Below are 24,622 nucleotides of genomic sequence, written 5' to 3'. Positions count from 1 at the left end.
AAATTGAAATATGAAAAAATTGTTTTAGGGGTAATATGAAAAACGGATTTAGAGGAAAAGGTAATATTACATTTTGTTTGGATGAGGAAATTTCATATTACTAAGGAATTTTAAAATGAAATTTTAATTTTTTAGAATTTGTAAATTTTCTTATTTGGTTAATTTAAAAAAATAAGGGAATTTAAATAAGATTTTTTTTTTAAACTCTCACTCATAGAAATTTAGAAATGACACATATTTACATGAAATTTAAACTTGGTGATTGGAGGTCTCAAATTGTTACGTAACAATTTATAAATTCTGATGTTTTTCAATTTATATTGTTGCCATGCTTGCTTAGTTATGATCTTCAAAGTTTCTGAGTTCACAGTTTCCCATTCAAATCGATGTTTTATAACATTCTTCTTCTTTATTATCCAATACTTTTGCATATCGAGGGCGATAATTGCGCGACATGGTGAGATTGAAATAATGAATTATTAGTGAGAATTTCTTGAACAATAATCACTTTAGGTTGAGTTACTTACCAACTAGAGCGATCGGTCTAGTCACATCTCTTCCAGAATGTTGAAATACTCCTCAAAGCTTAATGCATTCCGCACCAAAATCAAACAAGATAATGGTGATTACATATTGATTTATATGAGAAAATAAACAAACTACTATAAAGGAAACTATTGGCAAGTGTTGAATTGTTTTGATAGTTAAAGTTTTCTTCTTCAATCCGCTGCATCTCGAGTCTAAAATTTCCTCCCTTAACGTAAATTAGTATAGAATATTACTTATAATTAAAAGAAAGAAGAAAAGAAGGGAACCATTGAATTTTCTTCAAAGTCTAGATTGTGGTTCTCTCTAACTTTCCATGAGGTTTTGCTCCAGTCTGTACTAGTAGGTAAACTCATTTTGATTGGCTTTGTGAACAAAGAATTTGATCCAACAATTAGGCAATTGGGTAGACAGATGCCTCTCTCCATCAAAGTAATAATCAATAGAAAGAAAGACTAGGTCAATTGCTATCATGTGTAAGATACGGATGGATCTTATAGATGTCTTGTTATTTGCTATCATTGACTTTGAAATATTCTAAAGCATAATATACATTACATATGCAAATAATTTAATAAAAGTTATCATTTGACAATGGTTTCTATCAACCCTTTGGGTGCGTTTGGTACGCAGACGGGACGGAACGGGACGGGGCGGGACGGGACGGGACGGGACGGAACGAAGGTGTAATTTTTGAAAAAGACATGGGGTATATTTGTCTTAAAATGGTAAAACATTGTGTTCCACAGACGTGGAACAAACCCGTTCCAGGGGGTGGAGGTGGGACGCAAAAACACCCAAAATCTGTCCCGTGGAACAACCCGTTCCACCCATTTTTGGCGCACCAAACGCGGGACGGAACGCCTCGTCCCGTTCCGTCCCGTCCCGTCCCGTCCCGTCCCACGTACCAAACGCACAACCAACGGGGTTTCTGCAACTGTCATTTCCACCGACGGAGTTTTGATTTCCATTGAACTCTAGCTCATTGAACTGGACATTATGATGTTTACGTTTTGTCAAGTAGTTTATTGAAAAGAAAGAGGCTCTTCTAAATTATAATAATTTTTGTTATTTATGTACGTCTGTGCGTGAATAATTTTAAATCCTCGTGAAGAAAATTCCAATGCACCTTGTATTAAACAAAAAATTTAAATATTTGACCAGTTCAGTAAAAAGAAAGAGGTGTAGTTTAAAGACTCTTGCTCACGTCCCTACGTTAATTAGCGATTGATAGTTTTGTGGGTCAACAACTTAAACTTGTATAAGATAACCTAATTATGCACCTTGTATTAAACAAAGATTTGATGCAAACTTGTTCAACAAATACGCAAACTTATTCAACAAATTGACAGGAAAACTAAGCATGTTATTGTTAGAATTTGGAATTTGAATCAGTGATTTTGTGTAAGCTAAGATTAATACTGAGTCTTCAACAAATCAGTTTACAATTTATGCTTCAACAACTCTTAAATTGTGAACTGATTTCACACCAAGGATATCTCTCAGATGATTAAACTGATCTTTTGCCCGAGTCTTTGTAAGGATATCAGCAACTTCTCATTTGTGGGACAATGAACTAAATCAATCACTCGTTGTTGCAGTGCTTTCTTAATGAAATGATACCTTCCATTTATATGCTTGGGTTTCCGATGAAAAATGGGATTCTTAGTGATGCATGACTGAAGTTTTATCACATTTCAGTGTAGCATCAGTTTCGGTTAAAAAATTCAAAGACCAAAATCCTCGTTAACAGAATTTATTCACATTAAAAGACACACTTTCGGTTAAAAAAAAAGAAGTTATTTTTCACCTAAATTATAGGAGTCTAAGCCCCGGTTTGGGGTTGAGGTGATTTTAAAAAAAGCTCCTATGAAAAAAAGCTGGAAGTGTTTTTGGTGTTTGGTAAACTTAAAAAAAAAGGCTTATTTTGGAAGCTGCTGTGAGAATAAGCTGAAATCAAAAGAAAAAGCTGAAGCTGCAATTTGTAGCTTTGGAAAACTAGCTTTTTTTCAAAGCACACAGAACTACAGTGCTCCTTTAATGAAAAGACCCATTATCAGACTGCTTTTTTTTCCAAAAGCACTTTTACAAAAAAGTTTACCAAACACTCTGCTGATTTATTTCACAGCCGCTTATTCTCACAGCACAGCCGCTTATTCTCACAGCAGCTTTTTTTCAAAGCACAGCAATACCAAACCAGCCCACAGGTGACAAAATTCTATATATACTAAAACCCAAACTCAGGTGGTACTGTTCATGAACAGTGAAAGTAACAGTGTTCTTCCATTTTGACCCCTGCTTTTTTTTTGTTATTTCAACTTTGCCCTATTGCTTTGCTGTCAAATGAATAGCAGTTTTGTGAGAAGGTGCTCGAGGGCTCTTCCATTTTCTTCCGTCGCTTTTCCCTTTCTCTTCCTCTCTGTTTCTGTGTTTTTCTCCCTGCGTCAATCTTTCGTGTTTCCCTGCTTCTCTCCGCCTCCTCCTCCGCCCAAGAACCGCTGATCAATCTGGTTTCTTTGGCTTCTTCCGATGGCGGCTAAGATTTCGTCATCGAGGAGATGAATGATGGAGGTCAATCGGATCTTGAATATGATTTCTACCGCGAGACTTTGCCCTTCATCATACGTGTTTTTCTGATTTCCATCTCTCTTCTCTCTCTCGCACTCCCTTTTTTCCTTCTCCAGCTTTTGCATATTTCCGGTCTCCGTTATCAACGTCCGTTTGCTAAATTTTCTCAATCCTGTGAATCTATTCGCATGTTTGTCTTTTTTTTCATCTGCGATTTCCTGGTTGTGGGCGGAATTTTGGCCGATTTCCACCCTTTTGGGTGCATCCTGTCTTCAGATCACTGCGGAATCGATCTTTTTTAGCTAAGGTGTGTTTTATAATGATTGTATTTCAGTTTTATTTTGAATTTTTGCTAATTTGGATGAAACCCTAACGATTCGTTTTGTTGTGAGTTGTGGTGCTTTGTTAGGGCTTTCCCAGCTAAAAGAGTATAAATTTCCCAGAAACTTGATGAACTCAGAGAAAGCAGTTGCAGCAGCCGTGACTTCTATTTTTTTTCTCTCTTGAAAATGGTATGAACTCTGATCACTCTGTCTCAATCAAATCTTACAAAGTTTTCAGCTTTTTCCTATTTTAATTTCATGGTTACTATTCTTTAATAACTTAATCTCCAATTTTCGTTTGTATTTTCATCTGGGAGGAGTTCTTGAATGATAATTAATCAATGTTAGTAGAATGTTAATTATTAACTTTATGTTTAAGCATGGACATTTGTGAATTTCCAGGTTTACAGTTTTGTAGATTTCGTTTTGCTGTCAGTTGTGGTGCTTTGTTGGGGCTTTCCCGGCTAAAAGAATACTTTGCGTTTTGGTTGCTCAATTAATAAATCTGAGATTTGCTAGCACCTGTGATGCTGCTGTTATATTTTGGGTACGTTTTCTGTCCTCCTGCTTTTTCCAGTTTGCAGATGCATTGATAATTGTTGGATTAGAATGGATTTGTATTTATTGGGAAGAAATGAGAAGAAGAAGAAGAAATTGAAAGGGTAAAGCTTCATATTTTTGTATATAATTAGTTGAAGAATGAGAAAATTACTTGGTAAAGATTTGAGCTTTAGCTACTGCATGCAGATTCAGCTTTCCTTTGCATTTGAATGAGTTGGAAAGTGAGTGGATAAGTTGACTGAATTCGCCTTTTGAATATGTTTGAAATGAGTTGGAAACTAAGTAGAAAAATGTTAGAGAGAGAAACAGAGAATGTGATTTGATAATTGGTAATATGATCAATCCTTGGGGACATATATATTATATCAAATTAGATTAGAATTTTTTGATAAAATAAAACAATTAATACATATTGGAAATAGGTATTAAAAAGTTTAAGTCTCACATTACATCGATTAGAATGGCTTTTCTAGATGCTTAAATGCTTTTGCTGAAGAGTGTTTTGTGTTTCTACTGCCGATAACCAAATGTTATAATGTATACCTTAATATATATTCTATGCTGGTAAACAAAGAGGTTTTTCGTTAGAAATATTAGTTGCTATTTTCGAGTTGCTCCATTTCTTTCAAAGTTTATTTCCTTAAAGGTGTATGAAACAGCAGGTTATTATGGTTCTGATGCTTCTAAAATTTATGAATATAAGTTTCATTTGGCTGTTTGTTTTGCAGGTTTCATTTTTGCACAGTAAAGGACATATGCAACACCTTCCACGATTTTAGAACACTTGAAGGTGAGACCTAAGAAATAAAATAGTGGTTTGAAAAGTTGTGATGGCATGTTAATTTCCTTTTTTGTGAACTAATTTTAAAGCATATTTACCTATTTATTTTTCCATATTTTGTTTACATTTGATTTATGATAGATTACGCACATACTTAACGTGTTTGCATAAATTTAATGCTTTAAGCTTACACCTTAACAAATACCTATGAAATCTGCAGTATTATCTAATTGAATTGGTTAGTTTTGATTTGCATTTTGTTAATTTATATATTTGTAATAGTTACTCTGTTGAAATTTTAGTGTATCACTTTCTGTCAACACTCTGCTTCTTTTTCTTACTATGTTTTGTGTTTAAATAGCATGAACATACTAAAAACCTGTTAATTACAAACTATCCATTACAAGTTTGTACTGCCTTTTTTCTTCTTTTACGTCAAGTAGTTTTAAGACCTGCAGCAACGCGCGGACACTATTGCTAGTATTAGCTAAAAGACAAATAGAGACAAAAAAGGGAGGTATCAAACCTGTGACCAAGTCACCAACGGTGGCTCCGATGACGCTACACCAACTCATTTACTAGTTTATATAATTGAATAATTTATCTCCACACCCACATAATGTGGACCACATTTGTTTTAAGGTATAACTGGAATATAAAGTTTATACAAAAACTAATGAGTGAAGAGATAAAATTATTGGGTTTAAATAAAAAAAAATTTAATCAAGTCTTCCCTAAAAAGATTGATCTGATTTAAAAGTTGTTTGTCACAGTCCGTCCCGAGATTTTATTCTCGAGGTTGTGAAACGACGAAACTGCCCTGGCGGTTACTAAGGTATGGGTGTGACATATTATGAATAATATATATATTATTCCCTAAGTTTTGGAAAAATTGGAATTTGCTTAAAGGATATGTGTATATTTGTGTGGTTAGGGAATTAAAGAGTGGAATTGTTTTGAGGGACCACACACACACGGGGGACACCCTGTCCCTTTCCCCGTGCCCTCTATCTCTCTCCCCTTCTCAGTTCTTCCTCTCTCCCTCTCGACTCGTACGGACGAGGCACCAAAACCTTCCAACCTTCATGGATTGACGTCAAAAAGGTAAGTTTGTGAATCCTTGCAAGCTTGTGAGTTCATTGGTGCAATTTTTAGAACTTGGAACCCTCGATATCACGTGAAATCCGAAGCCCATTTTGAGATCACTATTCATGCACACGTGAGTTGTTGGATTTCAGGGAATTCTAAGCTTATAGTGAGCTTAGTGAGGTCCTAAGGAAGCTCGAAGTGCTTAGTTTGAAGGTTTTGGACATCGAGATCATTGAGTTCAAAGTTGGTCGGTTTTCTTGGAATTTTTCCAATGAGATTTCGTTATTTTTAGAGCCTTAAAGTAGTGTAACGGGATTCTACATGCTTAGGGCTTCATTTTGATATAAAATACGTGAAAAATGGTTGAGAAATGACGGAGAACAAGGAGATTGAAAAATCTCTAGTTTTCCGGCCACCGGAAAAACCAGTCCGACGAGCCCAAGGTAGGAGACGCGCGTGGGGGGGGGGGCCGCGTGACAAGCCCAAATTTTTTTCTACAAATATGCTGACGTTCGTGACGTCGAATAGGTCACTGTGGTATATTCATATACCCAAATTGAACATCGTATGAGAAGTTATTACGAATTGTCGGTTATGTGCTTTAAATAACGTTGTTTTAGTTGTTTCGCATATAGGTGATACCTATCCCGAGGACAAGCGCATCCAGGGACGTTACGGGGGCTACGACCCTTCGACTTATGAGTGAGTGGGCAGTATTTCTGTTTATACTTATATACTATTGATATTTTTTCCAGAAATTGAGTTTAAATGAAAGTATGTTTTAAAATCCCATGCATGCATATTATGAGATATATGAATTGATAATTGATGCATATATATATGTGAATTGGTGCTGTGGACGCACAGGTGAGTATCAAGTGAGTTTATATGGTTTATATGAATTAATGATGATGTGATTTGTGTTGAGAGCTCATAACCTGCACTTCCTGGTGTTAGTGCTTATATTATTCACTGCACCGCACGCACACCTTGGATCCAAGTAGGTGCATGTCGTACAGACCATGAGAGGGTTCCGACATACTAGTCGTATAGATCACTAGAGGTGGTTCCGACTAGTAGGTGACCTTAGATTATGCGCGCAGATGATGGATGAGAGAAGCACTAGAGCGTATTCTTACACCATTCTTGTTGTACAAACTACTTCAGGTAGTTCCGACTTATGTGCAGAGTAGTGCCGTACAGGTCACCGTGGTGACTCCGGTTGGTTGGATATTAAGCTAGAATTAACCGTACAGGACCAACTGCAGGGTCTCTGGTTGATTCATTATGTCACCTGTTATATTGATGCATCCATATTCTGTCATTGTCATTTATAGCGTGGCATACTTGTTGGATTTTGATAAGATTGATGTTTTGAGAGATATGAACCAATATTATGCTATTATGTTATTTTCTGGGAAAGTATACAGGTTTTACAGTGAGGGGTTAAAATTGTTTTAAATGAAATGTTTTAAAAAAGCTTTGGTTTTACTGACCCGCTCAATTTTGTTTTGTGCCCCTCCAGGTTCTAGTTAGCGGTTGGTGGCTCACGAGGTTTTTCTTCGGCATTCTGACAGACTTCCTGCATGTATGACTCACATGCGGGTGTTGTAATTTAATTATAGTCCTACTTGACTGCACCTAGTAATTATGCTCTGAAATTGTGTACTGCACACTTAAACTCACTCTAGCATGTTAGTTGGATATTATTGCTAGTAGTTGGTTTTTATTCCTTCGTATTTCCCATATCTTTTGCTTCCGCATCGCACTTTTGGTTACGCCACGCTCACGTGACGGCCAGCACGCCTTGATTCTAGGATCGGGGTGTGTCATTGTTCGTCTATATTTGTGATATTCCATTTCAAAATTTATTATTTATTATTTGTATTTTGAATTTCAACGTGTGTTTGATTTGCAAAGATAAATAAAAAATTAATATAACTAATTAGATTTTGAACACCAATCAGGGAGCATAATCGAATACCTAAAAATAGCAAGGAAACGGCTTCTTCCTTCCACAACCAGAGTTCCAAAAATTTCCAAAGAAAGTAAATCCGTTAGCAATTTAGAGAAATTGGAGGACCAAATCGTATTAAATTTGAGTTAAATGAGCGAAGGTACACCAATTAAATGAGATACTAAACACATTTTGAATCTATGAAATAAAAGAACAATCATGTTAAGACCCCCAAGATGGTGTCCGGAGCACAAAATTATATGTTAATAATGGTAAATCCAAATCCAAAGCTCCAACCTTTTAACCCAAAATGAAAACAAAAAGCATGGAACATATATTTCAGTTTTATTATTAAATTTTCTAAATCCTAAATTTGAATGTGTTGTAATGATAATACCACCAACTAACGGTGGCAATCTGACCATCGCTATGCATGTCATGTCGACTCTATGCAACTGAATATATTAAATTTAAGCAGCCCCACAGAGTCTCCTAAGCATCAACAAACCATTAACATTATTTCCTACCCCCCCAAAGAGATTCCAAGTCTTAATGGTTACATTCATTAGTGAAGACTCAAGAACTCAGGCACATCGACTACAACTTGTAAAAGTTATGCAAGTCTTAAGCAGCTTGAATCATTAAATTTGAGTAGGAAAAAGCTCTCTGTTACTTGCTCTGCTAGCTGGGAAGTGTACCCAAATTGGACACTATCAGCAGCATCAACCCATTTCACACACTCCCGCTTCCAAAACACACTATAAAACTTACATGATGATAGGTTAAAATTCAGATATTTGACCTTAATGACACATAAGAATAAGAGAAAGTACAGGGATCAAATAGATGCTTTATTTCTCTCTGTCTCACCCTGTTCAAATTATTTTGCTACTGAAATCAAAAGTACTAAGTTCTTCAAACAGAACAAAGTAAAAAAGAAGTCCAAGTCAAAACGTGGAAAATCTGAAGCAAAGAGTGTAATATGAGAAAATTAAAATTCATAACCCATTTTAAAAATCACTCCGGACCTCAAAAATGTAAAAAGTAATTAACACTATCAAATAATCCGGAACATACTAAAAAGTCAGTAGTTACTGTGAAAATCAACCCCTCGAGCTCATTTAATTAGTGTGATGAAGATTGACCAAAGTAACAGTTGTTGCACCATATATTTGGTTTACTTCAACTTGGATCATTTTCTTATGCAAGATTCGTTGCTTAATTTAAATATATAATCAAACATCCCTCCCTATTTAAAAGCTTGTGGTGCCAACTATTTCATTTGACCGAAAATTATATGTCTAAATACTCACGGCCTGCTTGCTTGATAGCCATTTTTTCTATCTCTGTGTTTTTCAAAATCACTCAATCATTTTGGTCCCAATTCTAAAATAGAAAAATGGCAAGAAAAGGGCTTTTTGCAAAAGCATAAGTACATACCAATTCGGCAGTGAATCCTCGTGATTCCTCCTGGGACCTTGATGAGATTATTGCTAGTGATCTGAAGATAGAAAGCTTGAATTAGGGTGGCTTATTTTCTGAGTGCACAGAGTGACAAAAGGGTAAAACAGCATAACACAAAACATATTATTGTATGCAACGGAGTACCTACTGCTAAATAAGAGCTACGCTTTAGAAGTAAAAAGTTGAAATTGTTTGCCTTGAGCACAGAGGGCTTCCAAGGCTGCAAAGAAAATGCCCAAAAAACGAAAAAATCAGGGTCTCCTGAAACTGAAAACAAAACCAATTAAACACATTAATTGGAATAGAAACAAAACCCCTAAAATCACAAAAAAGTAAATTTGAATAGAAAACCCATTAATTGTTCATATTTCTCAGCCCGAGACATGTCTGTGTGTGTGTGTGTGTGTGTGTGTCCCGGGCTGAGATTATATAGGTAGATACATTATATCCAACCTTGAAGAATAACTGCAGAGTAGCTAGGCCAATACAACATGGTAATCAATGCAATTTACTCAGCTCCTAGCTAGCCTCATATTGTTCATCTTCATCTTCAGCTGTGCCAATCAAATCTGATTCTTGATAGAACGTATATGTGTGTGTATGTATGTATGTGTGTGTGTGTGTGTATATATATATATATATATATATATATATATAAAATATGCATTTTTGAAGTATATAGTTATCCTCATTTGGTTACCCTGATTTCATAGTGTCCATTATTGTTAAGACTTGGAACTTGGAAGCCCATTTCCTACAACCAATTTCAAAACATGCACAACAATTTTGCACGCTTGATTTCTGAAAAATAATTTGTAACTAAGCTAGTAGAACTTTGGAAATTTATCTTGCAACCTAATCTATTGTCCTAACAACCATAATGCAGAGAAATTTGTGGTGACTTGGAACAAATTAAGTAGTGGAAAAATAATCATGTACATTATTTTTTTCAATTCATGCTTCAGTGCAGTTGGCTCTGTATGCATGGGTTTCTGTTTGTCTGGTGCTTCACCAAATTTGGTTGATCAAATTAAGGTGCCACTATTATTAGTAGGAGAAGATGCCCAGAGCATCAAGTTAGGAACATGATATGGTAAGTCCTAGAATTATCCATATAATACACAAACGGATAACCCTGCAGGCCAACTTGGTTTTTAGTTGTTTCTGTTGCAAAACTTATTAATCTACCTTAATTAGCATGGAAGCAATAGAGTTGAAGACAAAATACGTAAATTTAAAAACCATTTTTGAAGTTAAAGTTGAAATAAAAGAAACCAATTTTCCATTGAATATGAAGGCATGTAAATAAGAAATTGAAAACAAACCTGTAACTTCGTTTCTTCAAAGGCAATGAGGAAAAGAAACGGCAGAAAAAAAAAAACAACACAGAAAGGAAACACAATCTAAAACCCCTAATTTATAATGCAGAGAGTCCGAACAGTGAAGAAATCAATTGAAAATTATAACATGGCTAGTCCAACAGTAACCTAAGGAATTGAACACCCTGTAATGCTATTTTCTTCCAAATCTATAACAAAAAATGCATGTATAAACACGGTAGAAATTTGCGAAAACCCACGACACAACCTAACTAATCACCTGTATGGGGGAACAACCTGCTAATACCCTTAATGGCCAAAGCCAACACAATGTCCTATAATTTCCTCATACTTCATTTTTCTTTTACAATTTACAAATGCAAAATTTGGATGCTGCAATGGAAGATCATGCTACAAATTCAAACGCAAAAATCCAAACTAAACACAAAATCAAGGGTAAATTACATAGTAACCCATCCGGTTTGAGGTCTATTGCAATCTTATACAACATATTTAAAACATTTCACTTTCATACCTCAAGTACTATTTTATTTCAATTTCATACAACTGTTACATTTTCCATCCATGGATCTGTTAAATGCTGATGTGGCTGCCACATATATGCCACGTGGCTGCCAAATGTCTGCCACGTGGAAAATAAAATAATTTTTTATTTTTTTAAAAAAAAAACCTATCTGCCACTTTTTTTTTCTCTCTTTCTTCTTCTTCTTCTTCTTCTTCTGGGTTCGGTCCTTTTTTTTTTTTTTTTTTTTTCTTCTTCTTTCTCTTCTTCCTCCTCCTCCTTCTCTTCTTCTTCTTCCTCCTTCTTCTTCTGGGTTGCAGGGGGTTCGATCATTTTTTTTTCCTTCTTCTTCCTCCTCCTCCTCCTCTTTCTTCTTCTCTTCTTCTTCTTCCTCCTTCTGGTTCGGTCCCTTTTTTTTTTTTTTTTTTTTCTTCTTCTCTTCCTCCTCTTTCTTCTTCTTCTTCTTCCTCCTCCTCCTCTTTCTTCTTCTCTTCTTCTTCTTCCTCCTTCTTCTTCCTCCTTTTTCTTCTGGGTTCGGTCGCTTTCTTTCTTTCTTTTTTCTTCTTCTTCTTCTTCTTCCTCCTCCTCCTCTTTCTTCTTCTCTTCTTCTTGGGTTGCAGGGGTTCGGTCCCTTTTTTTTTCCTTCCAATTTAGGTTTTTTAGAAAAAAATTAAAAATTATTTTATTTGCCACGTGGCAGACATTTGGCAGCCACATGACATATATGTGGCAGCCACGTTAGCATTTAACATATCCATAGATGAAAAATGTAACGGTTGTATGAAATTGAAATAAAATAGTACTTAAGGTATGAAAGTGAAATGTTTTAAAGATGTTGTATAAGATTGCAAATAGACCTCAAACCTGAGGGGCTATTATGTAATTTACCCCAAAATCAATGCTTTCAAAGTCGTATGGCACACTGGCTTATCACAATTCTTTATTATAAATATACCCACATTATATATGGATAATTTAAATAAAAAATAAAAGATAACCAATCATACACCAGTAGTCTCCGTATCCCCCCAGCAAGCAAACCATTGATGCGCTCCCCTTGAAAGCTTAGTTAGTGAACATGCCCATTTGCATACGCACTTCAGAACTCGATTCATACACATAGGAGAGAGGGAGAGAGACAAAGTCCCAATTTTCAATCCCACTACAGAGAAAAATCGATTAGATCCCCATACCCCTCAATAAAATGTATAAGAATAATTTACAAATTTGTTAAAACTCATAAATTTCTTCATTCACTGTAAATTTTAACTATTCATTTGAATGAAGATGAATTATCAGTAAAAACTCACCACGAATACATCTCAACTCTGAATTAAACCCCAACTATAAACCTGAATTAAACCTTCAGTTAAACTCCAAATTAAACTATTAATAAAACCCAAATTAAATCATCAATCAGGAAAGATAAAAATACAAAGAGGTATTTGTCGTTTTCCCCCTTGAACTTTAATTTTAGCCAATTACCCCCATGAACTTTTGTAATTAGCCAATTTACCCCCTGATGTTAGATTTGAGAATTTTCCATCCAATTTTCCATCCAACTCGGTCACATGCATGGCACATGCCAAATTTTTAAGGGTAAAAAAATAATTTTATCCCTAATGTAGACATTCTATCTTTATTCTTCTTCTCTTCCACTAGTTCACTCCGTACAATTTTGTCTAAATTAGCTATAGAAGTCTAATTAGCAACTGAAAAATATTGGCTTAGTGCCCAGTTTACCAAAATGAAATTAACGATTCTTACTTCGAGTGCTTTAATAAAGTTAACAGCATCCACAAAAAATATGCAATAGACTTAACAGCCTTGCACCTAGCATCCACAAAAAATATGCAACAGACTTAACAACATCCACCAAAAAACGTTAATTTGGCATATAGATCAAGCATGGACATATAACCTTTAGTATAATTGTCAACCCACTGTACAATACCACCCACATACTGACCAGCTTTAAAGTGACCACCATGGTGTATTTCAAGTGAATAGGTCATGATTACCTACAACAAATACATCACAATATAATCAGGATCACCAAACAACACTTACTAACCAAATATCCACCAATATACAACATTTACTAACCTAACTTGCTAATTATTTAAAGAAAGTCAATAAAAGCAACAACTAAACATATTATATGTGCAAAGTTGATAGTATACAGGAAGTGCCAACAATGCTACACCAAAAAGATTATACCAGCAAAGACCTGCAACGTTGCTTGTTTGTTAGATCTTTCATCTATGAAGCTTGAAGCAAGAGGGAATAATTTGCTTGGTTTGTTATCCAAACAAGTAGCAAATAGCTTGCTAAATATTTTGGGCCACAATCTATATGCAAGCTTCCAGCAAAAGAAAATAATTTACTAATTATTGGCTTTGCCTGTTATACAAACAAACCTATTTATTTCGGGCACAATCTATGGAAGCAAGCATGAATCAAAAGAGTTCATAAACAAACAAACAAAAAAAATAAAATACTATATAGCAAATCAAAAGACCATAATACAGTAAATAAATTCGAGATTATGCAGCTTAGAGAAGGTAAATTAAGAGACTCGGCAAATGGTGTTTCTTGCTAAATACGAGGATACCTCGACTCAACAAAACAAGTTAGATCCACATCAGGGCCATACTCTCTCCCATCCCCTTCTTGAAAAATTTAAAAGGTAGAATGGCGTGTGGGTGTGGCTGGGCTAGGATTAGGGTGGGAGGGTGTGGGACATAGAACTGAATAAAACAATCAAGGGACCCAATATACACACACGACTAGAAAAATAACACATAAAGCAAACCTTTCACATATTAAACAAACTGAAAAAGAAAAAGTGAAGACTTACTGTATCTTGGAGGATGCCCACCATCCCTGACCACGATACTCATCGTTCTCAACTTCAAAACTCAAAATACCTTCAATATTTGGTAGCAATTTGTTGATTTCACCATCTATTCTCCATATCTTTTCTCAGACTGTAACCCTAGAATGCCCAATTCTTTGTGGCTCGCCTTCCCCTGCTTCTCCATATACCTAACAACGATTAGGTTTGGTTGTGGTGTATGATTACCATTTTTTCCTCACATCATTAGCATGTGCCGAGCACGTGATCGAATTGGATGGTGAATTGGATGGTAAAGTCTAAAATATAACGGCAGGGGGTAAATTGGTGATTTACACAAGTTTATGGGGGTAATTGGCTAAAATTAAAGTTCAGGGGGGAAATTGACTATTTCTTACAAGTTCATGGGGTAAATCAGCGAATACCCCAAATACAAAAGGGGATTTAAGATGCGTACCTGGAGTGAGAATTTTCGATCGAATGGAACCACGCGTGACACAGCTAGGGCTGGTTTGGTATTGCTGTGCTTTGAAAAAAAGTTGATGTGAGAATAAGCGACTATGAAATAAAGCAGCAGAGTGTTTGGTAAACTTTTTTGTAAAAGTGCTTTTGGAAAAAAAAAAAGCAGTATGATAGTGTTTGGTAAACTTTTTTGTAAAAGTGCTTTTGGAAAAAAAAAAAGCAGTATGATAGTGTTTGGTAAACTTTTATATAAAACAGCTGTGACCATGGAAGAAAATATCCAAAATATCGCCGATATATCGGCGATATTTTCGTTTTTTTGGATTATCGATATTTTAATGAGTATCCAATGAGTTTTCGTCAAAATATCGCGATATTAGCTATAATATCGCGATATTAGTCCAAAAATTCCTGAAAATTTTGAAAAGTCTCAAGTTTGAGCATGGAGGGGTTCGAACCCCTCCCACTTAACTCCTTAAGGCCTTAACCACTATACCACTTGTGTTGTTATGATAATATGCTACAATATTAATATATATGCTTTTGTTTTGAATTCTTTTTACAAGAAACAAATTTGCACATTTTCCAAATTTTTTGTGGTATTATATTTTAAATTGTGTTAATTAATTACTTAGTCAATGGCATGTGGTTTTTAATTTTTCTATTTTTTATTTGGTCACTTACATGGTAGGGCTGGAAAAAATTCCGGAAAATCCCAAACCAAACCGAAAAAGTCTCAAACCCAAACCGAAAAATCCCAAACCAAAACCATCCTGAAGTTCAGGAATCCCATCCCGAAAAATACCGAAATTTTCGATATGGGATTGGTTTCCAAATCCCATTTGTTTGGTAATCCTGAAAAATACCGAAGTATTCGGTTTCCTATTGACTTTTGGGTTTTGGTTCTTGAAAACCATTGTCATGGTTGCTAACTACTCTTCAAAATACACTCACTCTACACATAGAGATGATGAAGATAGTGAAAATTTTGAACCTCATAGGAACTCTATGTGGTACTAAGTCACTCATGTATCTTACCATACAATGTATAAAGTGTAAAATATTGTACTAATTCATTATATATAAATGATTATGGTGTGTTTAGACTTCTTTCATTAATTTCTACATATTTTCTACACTCACAATGTTTGTCAGCTCGCTATATAATCAACTTGATAATGTTAAATTCATCATGCAATGCATTTCCTTCCAATTTTTTGTGATAAACTAATAGATAATTGACTAAATAAACATCCTGCAAAGTTTCAATAAAAATTTCCAAGTTTTTCTTACAATTTCCGTGGTTTCCATGTAATTTTTATCGATATCGATATTATCCCGATATTTCCATCGATATTTCCGTGTTTTCAGACTACCGATATTTCCGATATTACCGATATTTTCATCCTTGGCTGTGACTATGTGAAATGACCAAAAAAGGTATAACACTATATTATTATTATATTTTATTTAATATTACTATTTTGACAGTTTCACACCTTCCTCTCCTTTTCATTGTTCACTTTTTTTTTCCTCCTCCGACATACACACACGGATGACAACGGCGACACCACCAATTGTGTGGCCGTGAAATCCCAAATCCAAAACCCTAAAAAATGAAGAACTGATGCGAAATATATAAGCACACAAATTTAACCCTCTTTTGACAATTGTAGTTTAACTATAAGTAGGGATCGTTCTGGACCGGGGATTAGAAGGGCTTGCTAATAACCTTTAAATTGACTTAAAAACATAAAACTAAACTTAAAAATACTTAACAAGACTCACAAGACTCAAAGCAAATTTAAAATACTCAAAACAGCTTAAAACAACCAAATAAACTTAAACTAGACACTAGGAATCACTTTGGACGAAAATTGACTTTTACTTGAATCAAAACACTTAAAAACACAAACTAAAACAGATTTGAAACACTTTGAAACAAGAAACTAAAAGTGGGGGTTTTGATTTGGAGGAAGTTGTAACAAACAAACAAGTATGAAAAACTAGACAGATTGTAAAACAAATTTGAGAAATAAGATAATGGATAGGATAGCTACAAGATTTTTCTCCACACATGACATGTATGCAAATAACTCAATTTCCAATTACTACTTCATTGAATTATGAATGACAATGCTCCAAATTAACCGTGACATCACTAATTAACTCTCAGATTTTCCTTGTTTTTATTGGATTGGATGACATCATTCGACAACCCAAAACATTCTTCTAAAGTTCCCTACATGACATCATAATAGAGATACAATCAAAGATCATTACGTTTAATGAAAATCATAAGCATTGACAAAGCACTTGCAATTATGACATCATGTCACTCATGCTAGGAATTGAACTTAACGCGATCGTTTATAAGCGACCTTGACTACATGTGAATATAAGTTTGTAACGATTATGTGAAACTTCCTTATATTCTAGCAACGGATTTATGCATGCCAATTAAGTGTCGACCCTTAATTAACAAATACAAATAAGTTATCAATCAAATAGTTAAGCCAATTGCATTTACGATTCAAGAGTTCATAACTGGAATTTATCAAATCATATTACACACATAATCATGGCTTTGAAATCACCCCTAGCCAAAAGGGGTTTAGCCACTCATATTTACAACAAAACGAAAGGAAATGAATTTAAACATTAAAAACAAAAGAAAGAAAACACCTAAACGCTCCAAAAATCCAAGTTGGACAGCAAGCACGTCCAAGCACTTTCCTTCCCTTCCTTTGCTACGGCACAAGGTGTTGATGAGTGTTTGAAGGTTTGTTTGTATGGAGGAATGAATGTGAAGATAAATGGATGTGTTTGGATGAAGGCTCTTCCAAATTATGGTGAAGGGTGGATGTATTTATAGGCTAGGGAGATGAGTGTATGAAGTTGTAATGAGTGGATGTAATGGGTGTAATGGATGAGTGTTTGGTAATGAGTGGATGTAATGGGTGTAGTGAGTGGATGTTTGGTAATGAGTGGATGTAATGGGTGTATTGGATGAGTGTTTGGTAATGAGTGGATGTAATGGGTGTAGTGGGTGGATGTTTAGAGTTGTAGGTCAACACACTTGCACACACACATGCTAATTTCTAGCTTTCAAATCTTCAAAAAACGTCCATCCTCATGTCTCCATGCTTGCACTATCCAATCTTGGCTCAAAAATACTCTAAAATGCTCCAAAATGCACTTTCTTGTCAACTTTGATATTATGACCTACAAACACACGAAAATAGCTTAAAATACATAATTAACTAAGAAATAACAACACAAATGCACAAGAACAAGCTAACTAAGTTGCATAAATATGCTCCTATAAAATTCCCCCACACTTAGCTTTTGCTAGTCCTCGAGCAAAACAAAAGAAACAAAACGAAACAAAACAAACAAAACATAACCTAACCTTCCAACATTTGCCTAAGGGATTTTCAATGAAACATGACATGCCAAAGATCACCACTTACATAGAATTAAGCATTCCTTACCCTCGAGCATACTTAATCATAGTCACCATTCACTAACTCACATTTAATTAATTAAAACAGCATTTTGAATATAGTAACATGCCTTAGAGAATTTCCTCAATTCCTTACTAGATACACTCTTATTTTCACACAAGAATTTCTGACTACACTCCCTATACTAGGTATAGTGAGAAGATTGATGTAAACATGAAAATTAGTACTCACATATGTTTTTCAACAAAGAAGCAATTTCTGGAATTATTAATTCATGTATATATATGATCTCATGAATGGAATGCTACTACTTAGATGCGAGAACCAGTGACACCATATGCTCATATCAATTTCAAACTCCACAAACTGAAACACACAACACTCAAGATTGAAGTCAAGGGTTGTAATAGGGCTTGGGGGTAATGGCTAACAAAGAAAGGATAGGAATAACAAACGTTCTTAAAGCGATAACAAGCAAAGTAATGGAATCGACACTTGGAATTTACTTTAGAATGCAAAAATCAACATTTAAACACAAAGGGAAGATTCATGCAACACTTAGGGTCGAATTCATTGCTTTGGACCATTTCTTCAACAAACAACACTTTAGAGTTCTTTCTCATAAAATTTTCAACTCTTTTCACAACTTTTCTTATTTTCATTCTATTTTCCACGATTTTTTCTTTTTCTTTTCCTTTTCCTTTTCTACATGTGCCTTATGAAGGACTTTGACACACACACACACAAGAATCACTTCCCCCACACTTGTTTTTCTGCAAGAGTTCAACAAAATGAATTCCTTCTAAATTATGCTTTACTATGCTTCAAGAACAAGGGTATGGATGGTCCTAATCTAGGCTAGGTGAGGATAGTGTGGGTAACAAAGAACATAGGCAACACAAGGCTCAACAGGGTTAAACTTAAACACATAATGAACGGGATAGGCTTTTTGGCTCTTGGCTCACTAAACAACTTCATCTTGAATATGTGTTATGCAAATCAATAACATGCTTTGAATGAAATAGGCATGAGTTCTAGCATTTGGAACTAAATGATGAAACGCCTTCTAAGTAGCAACCAAGCAAAGAATAATGAGATCATGCAACGACTTTAGAAAACAAAAAAAATTGCACAGATTAATAACTCTCCAAATAAATGTTTAGGCCCAAGTCTCTCAAGGATGTAACGTTAGTTTGAGTTCCTTCTTTCAAGCATGTTACAAAAAAAACTGATTTTTCCTTTTATGATTGCATGTGAATTAATAAATTATAACCACAACCAAGCATACACCAAAGAGTAAATCAAATTTTCATCCATGTTTATAACACTCTTTAACAGTCATGTAATTAAAAACCAAATCCTCATCATTGTGTTGGAAGGTATCCTAAGACACAAATAAACATACAAAAACAACTCTTTTTGGGTTTTTCAAAACAATTTTTCAAATTTTTATGAGATTTTCAGATTTTTATGTCAAAACACACTAAAACACTCCAAAACAGCTTAAAAACATTTAAAACAGCAAGGAACAACACTAGAAGTAATGGGTGATAAACTCCTACAAATTTCATGCAAAGAATTTCATGCAAAACAATGGTTACCCCCCCCCCCCCACACTTAAATCAAACATTGTCCTCAATGTTTCAAGCATAAACTCACACAAAAACAAGCAAATAAACAAACAACGAATAAACATGACAAATATAGCAAAGTAAAAAAAAAACAGACAAAGTAGAGTTTAAGAACGCAAATCTGGTTTTGGAGATAGATGATCTTGTTGACTTTCCACAGCTTTGATCTCGAACTGGTTTGGAATTCTGAGCGAGGAATATCAGAGTTCCTTGGTTTCAAATCAGACTCCTTCTGTTGGGTTGATTTGATTGTGCAGTCTGCATTCTTCTCTGCTTGTTTCTTCTGCACGGCAGGCAGGCACGAGGTAGAGGTGTTGGTCTGTTTCTTTATTCAATCTTTCCAAGTGCCTACCTCTTGCTTTCTTTCTCCTTGTCCCTAGCTGAGGATGAATTGGCAAATTGTCTCCATATGCTTCGAGGTATCATTTTCACTTCCCTTATCTGTTCCCCAGGCAGATGTGGTAGACGAAGAGGAAGCATAAAATGATGAAGATGAGTACTCGAGAGCAAGGCTAGGTAAGCAATCAGGAATGGGTTCTAGGCAGTCAGTTCCAGATCGGAAGATTGATACCAAGTGCTGGCTGATTGCTCTCTTTCTCCTTGTCCCAAAACAACGACAAGGAGAAGGACAGGGAGAAAGCATGATATGAGATACTCTTGCTTTCAACCTTCATGATATGAAATACTTTTGTTTTGGATGAGTTGTTTGCAGAGGTACCCCAAGGAATAAGGAACACTGAGTGACTCGAGATGGTTTGTTGGAAAGGCATTATCGGAGAAGAATAAGGGTTATGTATGTCTGCCTTTCAATGGAGGGTGAAGGGTGACATTTATAGGAATTAATAACCGGTACTATTCTTTCACTCTTGTCAGCAACCGTTGGATGATTTAATAGTAAACTTCACGTGCTTTCTACTTCACAAGAGATTTTCGACAGATTGCCCGTAATTTCCACAAGGCTGAGTATGCATGTGACAGGTGCTGACACGTCTGGAAAAACAAGTGCCTCTTCGATATCTGGAATTGATGCTTCGACAAACTGCCCGTGATTTCCGCAAAGCTGACTCTGCATGTGATAGATGCTGACATGTCTGGAAAAGCGCTTCGAAAAACTGCCCGTGATTTCCGCAAAGCTGACTCTGCATGTGACAGATGCTGACACGTCTGAAAAAGCAGATGCCTCTTCGATTTCTGAGCTTGCCTCTTCGATCTCTGAAATCCCGTCGAGTGCAAAGGTTGCATGTGACAAGTGCGGACAAATATGGAAAAGAAGATTGGCCGTGGTTTCTGAGCAAGCCCAGCTTTTGAGAAAGTTAGCGCCTCTTTGATTTTTGAGTTTGCCTTTTCGACTTCTGAGCTCGCCTCTTCGATCTCTGAAATCCCATAGAGTGCTGATTTTTATAGAGGTACATAGGACGTTCAAAGCACACTTGAATTTTTGCATGTAAAAACTCTCTTCTTGCACTTCTACGATCTTGACTTGTCCGACCTCTTCTTTCTTTAACACCTCTGAAAATGTCTGGTCCCTCCGACCGTCGTTTTGACTTGAACCTTGGTGAAGAGGCAGTCCCGCCTTCTCCAGACAACATATTGCGCCCATCCTTCATATCCCCTACTGGTCCCCTTACCGTTGAGGATTCAGTGATAAAGAATGATATGACAGCTGCGGTGGTGGCTAGGAACCTTGTCACTCCCAAAGATAACAGACTACTTGCCAAACGGTCTAATGAGTTGGCTGTTAAGGATTCTCTGGCTCTCAGTGTGCAGTGCGCAGGTTCCATATCCAATATGGCCCAACGCCTATTTGCCCGAACCCGTCAAGTTGAATCATTGGCGGCTGAAGTGATGAGTCTCAAGAAGGAGATTAGAGGGCTTAAGCATGAGAATAAACAGTTGCACAGGCTCGCACATAACTATGCTACAAACATGAAGAGGAAGATTGACCAGATGCAGGAATCTGATGGTCAGATTTTACTTGATCATCAGAGGTTTATGGGTTTGTTCCAACAACATTTGCCTTCGTCTTCTGAGGCTGTACCGCGTAATGAAGCTCCAAATGATCAACCTCCAATGCCTCATTCTTCTGGGGCTCCGTCGACTGCTGAGGCTCCGCCGACTACTAAGATTTCTCCTAAGTAGCCTTTGTGAAGGCTTCCTCTTGTATTTATCTGCTTAATGTTCCCTTCTTTTTTATGAATGTAAAAATACCTTGCATAACTGTCAGTGTTTCAAAAAAAATAAACCCACACAAAAAACAATTAAACAAGCAACAAATAAAAATGACAATCATGGCAAAATAAAACTACAGAAAAGGGAAGGTTTATAGAAACGCAAAATTGATTGTGGAGCAATTAAAAAACCTTCCTTATTTGAATACATGAGTTGCCTCCCAAGAAGCGCTTGCTTTAACGTCTTCCAGCCGGACGAAACTTCCTTATCATTTCATCTTACTTATTTGAGCTAAACACAAATCCCAATATTGCATAGTTAAGCCTTGAATTTAGAACACAATTTCTTTACATGAAATTGAAGTTTTCTCTAATTGAGAACTCTCTTTTTGTTCAAATTGTGTTACAAATTTTGTGTTTTTTTTCTTTTTACAGGTGGACTTAAAAGAGATCAAGTATGCCGGGGATTGGTAGGATCAACATATAAGAGGTAGAGGTCAACTCTTTCTCTCATGTTAACTTCTACTGTGATCTTTTTGCTAATAAATTTTGGTGGAAACATTGTTTGGTATAAACCTTATCAAAATACAATAGGAAGATAGATTAGAGAGATGTTAATTTGATTTTCTTTTTTACTTTAACAATTCCGGATAATGATCATGAATGTTGGTGATATTGCATTTTTTTTAATACCACAATTATGCATATTGTTTATTTCAATCATGCTTGAAAAATTGTTTATTCCAAGCATATTGTTTATTTCAAGCATGTTATTGTGATAGCTAAATGATTCATATTGCAGAACATGCTTGAAAAATTATAGCTTTAACTGATCACTCATCTTTAATCTCTCTTCCTCCCTCTCACTATTGCAGTAACTCCTGTTGTATTCCGTTTGCTTTTGTTGCTGCCAGTCTGCAAGTAAATCTTCATTTTCCATATAAAGTTTGCATTTTTCTATTTCTGACACAATGATTTGACACTAGGTTTTCTTTCAAGTTGGTGTGTGAGTGCATTTTCCATTGATCTTTCTGTTGAACTCTCACTGAGTTCCGATTTTGATCACAATATTCTTTGAATTTTCTCCTCTGTCTTATGTCGTATTCGACTTATTTCAACTTCCAATTTCTCCACATTAAATGTTCATAGTTTAAGGGCATTGTTCTAATATTATATTATTTTATTTACTTTAATAAAATTGCAGACAATATACTTCTTTCAAAATAAGAGAAAAAAAAGTGTGATTGTCTGCAAAGCACTTATCAAAGACAGAAATATAATATATATGTATATCTTTTGTATGTTTACATTTTAAATTTTCTAGATTGGATAATGAATATGATTGAATTTATTCCAGCAGCTTCTATCATGCAAATATGATTGATGAACTTGACGTTTATCCCATTAACCTTCTCTGCAATGCATGACATGTTTTTGGTTTTCTAGCTGCTGAGTATGGAACGCCAAAGAACCCACTTAATCAGGTAGCTCCACATATTTTGGGAGATATTTCTGTAAAAATTTATTTTTAGTTAGTTGTATATTTCTATGTTGCTTCTCTTAAGGCAAAAATGATATTATCGACTCTCGCTAAATAACTGTCTTTCAATTTGTTTTTATTTTTTGTTTTCCTTGGATAAACAGCTACATATCAACATCAACAACATCAACGGTGTGTTGCCAATTCAATTTGCAAGGAAGTGTTTGAAAATGCTCAAGGAGGAGAGGTCAGAAATTTCGTTTGGATTTTATACTTTGGAAAATGTTCTATTCCTCTGCATATTTCATTTTTGGGAGTTTAACAAAACACTCCCGAAAAAATGACAATTTTACTTTAAAAAATCACTCATGACACTATTCACATACAACACATTTTTGTCATTTTGATTAAAACTCAAAGTTTTCAAGCCTTTTTCATTAGTTTTCCTTTCATTTTTATGAGGTCAAATAGATTCTGTATTAGTTGTGTGTGTTGATGTGGGGGTGTTGGGTTGTTTGAGTTGGTCCTAGCTGATTTTGATATTATTGATTTGTCAGTGTAATTAAGTTGATTGAATTCGATTTTGAAGCTTGGGAAGATAATTGGATCTCAAAGTTTGACTTTCATGTGTTTGGTTTTTGGTTTAGTCAAATTTTTTATGAAAAGTTGTATTACGTTGAGCTATGATTTTTTGTACGTCAGCTTTATCGATTTAATCTTTGGTACATGAACATCTTTCTAATGTTTTCAATGTAAATATTATTAATCTTCTATCACAATGAGCAAATTTTTATATCTTTCATACATAATATTTCTTACAATTCTTTATCCCGCATCAACACGCGGATAGCAATTTCTAGTATTGTCGAAATGTATGGGTAGTCAAGTAATTTTATTAGTTTGGACGCTAGATGCACAAAGGTGAAAATGTCCAAGTACTGTTTATGCAATTTTCTCTTTTCCATAATCCTCTCAGCTAATGGAGAGATTTTCTCACACACCATTCACCATATGTCCGTCACTCATCGGATGGATAGAGTACTTTCTGAACACATGGCGAGATATTATTTGACAGTGACACCATATGGACTAAACATCGGTTTCATTGAGTCCCTCTAGCTAATGATGCCACTTATATTGAATGGGAGCACTGACAAGGTGATGATAGCCTGACCTATAAAATAATAGGAAAATTAATGAAAAAAGTTTGAAAACTTTAAGTTTTAAATAAAGGGTAAAGTGAATAGTACCATGATTGATTTTTTAGTGTAAAAATGTGGTTTTTTTGTTAAAGTGAACAGTATCATCAGGAACTTTCCGTTAAAGTGCCCTAAAATAATATCATGTGTTTAAAATTTACACATCAGTTTTATTGAACCAAAACCTTACGGTGCCGGTGCCTTGACCAACTTAACTAATTTTCTCC

At 35.3% G+C, this 24,622-nt stretch overlaps 3 long non-coding RNA genes across 9 annotated transcripts; 2 read left to right on the top strand and 1 right to left on the bottom strand.

Annotated features, from left to right (window-relative positions):
- The first annotated feature begins 2,906 nt into the window (after positions 1-2,906).
- On the top strand, positions 2,907-7,607 carry LOC103437126 (uncharacterized). Of its 6 annotated transcripts, none has more exons than XR_003769014.2 (8): positions 2,907-3,421; positions 3,524-3,626; positions 3,840-3,984; positions 4,727-4,788; positions 5,553-5,614; positions 5,714-5,883; positions 6,504-6,570; positions 7,394-7,607. It is a non-coding gene; the product is annotated as an uncharacterized lncRNA (long non-coding RNA). The 6 variants fall into 6 exon arrangements; XR_003768981.2 differs by having other exon boundaries at positions 2,908-3,421; positions 3,507-3,626; XR_003768992.2 differs by having other exon boundaries at positions 2,907-3,626; positions 6,489-6,570.
- A 250-nt stretch (positions 7,608-7,857) lies between these two features.
- Positions 7,858-12,586, bottom strand: LOC139193934 (uncharacterized). Of its 2 annotated transcripts, none has more exons than XR_011578480.1 (3): positions 12,139-12,586; positions 9,434-9,509; positions 7,858-9,326 (listed from the first exon to the last, which is right to left on the bottom strand). It is a non-coding gene; the product is annotated as an uncharacterized lncRNA (long non-coding RNA). The 2 variants fall into 2 exon arrangements; XR_011578479.1 differs by having other exon boundaries at positions 9,438-9,509.
- A 9,477-nt stretch (positions 12,587-22,063) lies between these two features.
- LOC103439510 (uncharacterized) lies at positions 22,064-23,921 on the top strand. Its single transcript, XR_529973.4, has 3 exons — positions 22,064-22,206; positions 23,163-23,200; positions 23,361-23,921. It is a non-coding gene; the product is annotated as an uncharacterized lncRNA (long non-coding RNA).
- Positions 23,922-24,622: the final 701 nt, after the last annotated feature.

This window comes from Malus domestica, chromosome 02 (assembly GCF_042453785.1).
Source record: "Malus domestica chromosome 02, GDT2T_hap1".
In the NCBI taxonomy this organism is placed as follows: Eukaryota; Viridiplantae; Streptophyta; class Magnoliopsida; order Rosales; family Rosaceae; genus Malus; species Malus domestica.
This window is presented reverse-complemented; position numbering and strand designations above follow the sequence as displayed.